General features: G+C 42.1%; 1 long non-coding RNA gene across 1 annotated transcript; it reads right to left on the reverse strand.

The window, feature by feature from the left end:
- Positions 1 to 862: 862 nt before the first annotated feature.
- On the reverse strand, positions 863 to 5564 carry LOC128845624 (uncharacterized). Its single transcript, XR_008446690.1, has 2 exons — positions 4989 to 5564; positions 863 to 2685 (listed from the first exon to the last, which is right to left on the reverse strand). It is a non-coding gene; the product is annotated as an uncharacterized LOC128845624 (long non-coding RNA).
- Positions 5565 to 6235: the final 671 nt, after the last annotated feature.

Here is a 6235-nt window from a genome sequence, read left to right on the forward strand (position 1 = left end):
TGTAGACAAGCCCTAAAAGTTTCCTAGTGCACGTTAACATAGTGTGTATTATGTAAAAGTGTATTAGGAAACTTTTAGTGCAAACCAGCAGGGTCTACACAGACCAGTTAATATACAACACACTAGCGTGCTTTAGAAATCACATCCCTGTAGTGTGCACTACCGCACAGTATAGACAGTCCTTAACATTTAAATCAATAGCGGTCACTGCCTGACCTAAACCATTCAGTCATGTTGCTGATGCCATTATAATGGGTTTTGTTTAATCCAAGAGGTGTCTACATTTCAGCGGTGGGTGAAGGAAGGAAATACTGTAGCTGTACATTTTGTACTCCCATAAAGCATCCTGATGCAGAGACTCTGTATTGCTCTAAATGCCAAGCACACTAAGGATACTCAATAAATAATAAATAAATAACAACAATTATAATAAAACACTGAGGCTTTGAAAGGCACCATATAAATCAATAAATAATAATATATGTATCACATAATACATTGTCTGATCTTTTCCTACTTAATCTAAGGCATTAAGTTCACTGTAAAGCACTGAAATAAGCCCATATGAAGGTACATTCATTGGCATTCTCCTCCTTCTTTATGCCTAAATATTATTGTGTCATGAATCAAACATTGGACCTAGTAAATGGCTGCCAAGTTTACAAACCATCCTGCTAGACTGTTGCAAGGAAATAGGCCAGTAATTTTTAAAGCAATGTGATGTTCTCTGCTGTCTAGTCCTGGAGTTCTTTTTTTATCAGGATTTTGTCAGTAAATATAGTTGACAGTTTTGATCTCTTTAGAGGAATTTTAGCATCTAGAATGTGAAACTCAAAAAACAAAAACAGGCGGGAGAGTAATTTACTTTAGAAAAACATCAGTTTAATGTCCATCCCCCACAACATTGAGATGAGTAGATAGTACTTGCTTGAAACTGATAAAAGGACTGCTGTGCCAAATTGGAATAGCTTTTAATGCCTGTGCAATTCCACTGTGTGTGTGTGTGTGTGTGTGTGTGTGTGTGTGAGAGAGAGAGAGAGAGAGAGAGAGAGAGAGATTAATGCCTGTGCAATTCCTATGTGTGTGTGTGATTGTGATTACTCTTCTTTGTGCTTTCTTTGAAAGGTGATAATAAGCAAGAACCTTGTCACATCTTTATCAGTGTTTAAAGAATTTATTGTGGAAAAACTTATTAGGTTTCCTTCCAGATATTATAGTATAATTAGTTTTCTTTTTAAATAATCAGTATATTGAGCCTAACTGAACCTCCAGAACTAAATTTATTATGTCACGGCAACTGAACCATTTCAAGCTAAGAGCTCACCATCTCTCAGAAGCTAAGCAGCACTGGACCAGGGCATTAGTGGGAAGGAGGCCTCTAGGAAAAATGTAGCTACTGCAGGAAATGGTACTGATGATTCATTAGATGTAATTTTCCCATTTGCATCAATATTGAACCAAATGAGCCACTATAATGTAAGGGGCACTCTCCTGCTGTTGTCTTTTGGATGAAGCATATAATATTCCTGTCCCCAATAAAGGAAAAGTCTAGCATAGAGCCGATCAAAATTTTTCAAAGAAACATTTTTGCGTTGGAAAATACAATTTAATCTAAATCTAAATTTTCCATGGGAAAATGTCAATCTTACTGAAATGTTTGTTTTCCAAACTTACAATTCAAAGCAAAATGTTTTGATTGACATTGACATTACACATCAATCAAAAATGTTGGGTTTTTTTCATTTCAATACTTGCAAACCAACATTTTTCTGAACATGAAAATGTTTAAAAACTGATGTTGAAATGTCAGAATTTCTCCCAGCTTGGAAGTTTTGTTTTCTGATCAGTTCTAGTCTAGCACTATCCCAGTCTATTCACAACCTTAGGCTGTGTCCATACTTGAGTGTATACCCGACTACTGGATTTTGTGTGTGCTCCCCATACTTGTGCCCAAGAGTCCAGAGTCCTACCGGACATTGGTATGATCACATGTACACACACACACACATCAGTGCATCCACACTGCTGCTGTAGGTACATGATAATAGTGCCACCATTTCAAAGCCGGTATCCCAGGATTTTCTGTAGCAGAGGGAGATACTTTAGGAACCACTTCACTGTGTTTTGTTGGTAGTGTCCCCTGCCTGCACACATTTGCTGATGGCAGCTCCTAATCATGTTACCTCTCATTGTCATGCCCTACAAACCTCAGTGGAAGACAGCAAGCCATTGTATGACGAGCTAGTTCTACTCCTGCTCTATACAGTGGGATAACTGGTTATGCAGTAGTGGATAGAATTTGGGCAGAATTTTAGGACACATTGAAGATGGCTGACCTTGAGGGTCAATGAAAATTCATTCAGCTCACACTGTATATATGGTGAATGCCTGTATTGTTAGGGTATGCCCTCTGGTTGACTGTTACTGCTGCAGCAGGAGAACCGGATGTGACGAAGTGGGAATGGTCTTAATGTTTTCTCTGAGTGCAGTGTGGTTGCCTCAGTTTCCCCTATGCATTTCTCGAGTGTCTAGGGGTGTGGGATTGTTGCAGAGCCCTAGGAGGCTGGTGTGATGCTGTCTGCACAGAGAATGGCTGAATCGCAGGAAGCCGGGGGTGCAGGGCCTTGTCTCTCCCAAACTCCGTGACACCGGCAAGGTGTGGAGGGATCACATCATTCTGGAAACCTGGAATGACCAACAGTGGCTTCAGAATTTCCAAATGAAGAAACAGACTTTCATGGAGCTGTGTGACGAGCTTGCACCAATCCTTCAGTGCCATGACACTCAATTCAGGGAAGCCATACCAATTCAGAAGCAGTCTGTTATTAGCTAGTGGAAGCTGGCTACACCAGACAGCTATAAGTCCATTGGAAACCACTTTGGGGTCAGAAAGTCCACTGCTGGAGTCATGGGTGTACAGGTTTGTGAGACAATTAGTACAGTCATTTACCTATGGATGGTTGTCATAAGAAAAGTTCCAGAAATAACAGTTGGGTTCCAAACCATGCAGGAGCCATCAATAGCATTCATATCCCAATACTTTACCCACCAAAAGGGGCAAGTGAGTATGTGAACTGAACAAGTTACTATTTAATCATTCTGCAAGGCTTACTGGACCGCAGCGGTAGATTTATTAATACAAATCTGGGAAACACTGGAAAGATTCAGAACATGGAGGTGCTGAGGAGATCAGGATTTTACTTGAAGTAGGAAGGGCCTTCATTCCCCAGAAATTATACATTTGTGTACAGTGTGTCTGTGCCAACAGCTACTTTGGGGGACCCTGAATACTCACTCTTGCTTTGGTTCATTAAACCATATCCTGACACCAGTGATCCTGGAAAATAGGAATCCAGTTACAAGCTGTTAGAATGGCTGTGTGCTTGGTAGTCTGAAGGCTCATTGGTGCTGCCTAGGCACCTGTCTGGATGGCTATGTGGCACACACTATTCATATAATCATCATCCGCTGTGCAGTACATAACATTTGTAAAGGTAAAGGGGAAAGGTTCTGTCCTGAGCGGGCTCAGATCTAGTCTGGTTTACAAATTCTGTACAGGCAGCTAGATCCCACTTATGTACTCACTGGTTCTTGTTCCAGTGGGGAAGGAAAATCAGGGATGTCATATGTGCACACATCTTGTGTAGTGACACAGACTTGCCTCTCTCTGAGCCTGAGGGACCACTACTCACCCCCGGTGGGTGGAGCCAGATCAGCCCTGCCCCCGTGCCGGAAGCAGAAGGGAGTGGCAGGAAATATAAAAGGCTGGCCCTTAGGGTGACCAGATGTCCCGATTTTATAGGGATAGTCCAGATTTTTGAGTCTTTTTCTTATATAGGCTCCTATTATCCTCCTATTATCCTCCCCCCCACACACACACAGATCCCGTCCAGATTTTTCACATTTGCTGTCTGGCCCTGCAGCTCAGTTGGCCCAAAGCCATGGAAAGAGGCAGATGCCTCCAGCCTGCTACAGACCTCTGGAGCTGAAACTGTGCTGTGCAGTGCCCTGCTCCTGGAGGAGATCAAACCTGGAGAGGAGTTGCCTGGCCTACTGTGCACTGTTCTATAGACTATACACTGAAATGTAAGTACAATATTTATATTCCAATTGATTTATTTTGTAATTATATGCAAAAATAAGAAAGTAAGCAATTTTTCAGTAATAGTGTGCTGGGACACTTTTGTATTTTTATGTCTGATTTTGTGAGCAACTAGTTTAAGTGAGGCAAAACTTGGGGATACTCAAGACAAATCAGATTCCTGAAAGGGGTATAGTATTCTGGAAAGGTTGAGAACCACTGTTTTAGATATCTGCTACATTGAAAAATATGAGTACTGTACTTTTTAAAGCACATAATACATGCACTGCACTTTCCTCCTCCCTTCCATGAATCTGTAGGACTTTAGATATTTCTGAACCTTTGGTGGCATGGTTTGGCAGCTCCTGGTGGCATGGTTTCACTTTTGGGAGCCAAAGGTCCTGCCACTTCAGAGAGAAGGAGAACATTGTGTATTTGGCCATTGGAAAAAAATCCCTCCACATTACATAACCTTGATGTAGAAGGCCACAATTTTGATACTTTTCAACATCCCAGGAATGTAACAATCTCACTATCCTTTTTGCAGCCCATGAGGAAGGAGATGAGAAATGCACACACATGGGGCACCATTATTTTTCTTTTATAAAAGTGTTTGGGGGGGGGGAATAGCTTTAGAAGCCAAATGAGTAATTGTGGTTGATCAAAAATAAATTAAATCATTGATTTGTAACTCTGCCTCACTTGAGGATCATTTCAGGCTGGAGTAGAACAGCCCGAACAGCACTGCTGTTCAAACATACAGATACACAGCAATACAGAGCTTATTATCCATGGAGGAAAAGTCAATGCACAGTATTTCAAATGCTCTTGATATTAAAATCAGGAATTTAGCATTAGAGCAAGAGAGGATATTGGTGGGCAAGGTGTGGGGCCCATTGTAACTTACCAGTCTGAGGTTCTGGTTCCTGCCACGGCTTGGGGTCCTCCTTGGGTTCATAATGGGAGGCTTCTTCAACCAACTGTTCCAGATAAAGGTACAGAATCACATGCTCTGGGTCTTCTGAGACATCCTCCATGGTCCCTGCTGCCTCCTCACCCTGGTCTTCATAGGCATCGTCAGACAATGAGGCTGGTGGGATTGAGGACTGCAGTGTAAAACTGTTCTGCTGTGGTCAGTGCAGCATGCCACTACCAGTGCACAGGAGATTGCGTAAGGGTCAGGAACAAAGGGGGGTGGAGGAGTATTGTAGCAATGGGGGTGGAGGAGTATTGACACTTGAGACCTGGTACATGCCCTTTACTCCTGATCACACTGCAAACTGGCACAGCTATGGGGCCATATCAAAGCTAAGGTGTGTACTTACCCACACCCCTCAGACATGCTAGAATACTTGCCCTCTGCTCACCTTGAGACACCTGCTTTTAGGGTTTAAGAGTGGACAATATGGGGGTTATGGCACGTGTACACTTGCTAGCATAGGCATACCTTTAGAACACTGTCCTTCACCAGCATCCTGGGTACAAAAAGGCCTTAGCAACTAGAGATACCTAAATACTTAACTGTGAGAGAGTGAGCACATCACTTTTTGCTGGTACTGGACAGCGCTCAAATGGGCTTGTGAAGTTTTGCTTTCTACAGAGAAGAAGCGGGGAAGTTGGTAGAGAGAGCTGACTATGTCTCTTCGGTCTGCCTCTCAAACATGGAGCTAAGAAAACATAGGTATATGTTTAGATGGTAGCTCATGCTAGACACATGTGACCAGATCCTCAGCCAGAATAAATCAGCACAGCTCATTGATGTCAACCGCGCTTCAATAATTTACACCAGCTCAGGGTCTGGCTCATAAACAGGTAAGGGCAGGGGGGACAAAGATGTCCTTTAGGTCAAAAAGGTAAGAGCCAACAGAGTTCTCAGGGTATCACAAAAGAGTGACTCTCCAGGTAAAATAGTTGAGAATTAAATAATCCCAAAGCACTGAATTCATTTGGTAGCAGGACTTGAAGGAAGATCATTAAGACTTCAGATCTATTTAGTTTGGTATATACAGTCAGGACTGGAAAACATCATTTGATACAAAGGGGTTGTTGACAAGGTATCTGGCAAATACTCCAAAACATTACTATTGGCATGTGTAGTTAACAGATGTTAGAAATGAAAAGCTGACAGTTTTTATGGGATAATTAAATCTGTTT

This window comes from Malaclemys terrapin, chromosome 11 (assembly GCF_027887155.1).
Source record: "Malaclemys terrapin pileata isolate rMalTer1 chromosome 11, rMalTer1.hap1, whole genome shotgun sequence".
In the NCBI taxonomy this organism is placed as follows: Eukaryota; Metazoa; Chordata; order Testudines; family Emydidae; genus Malaclemys; species Malaclemys terrapin.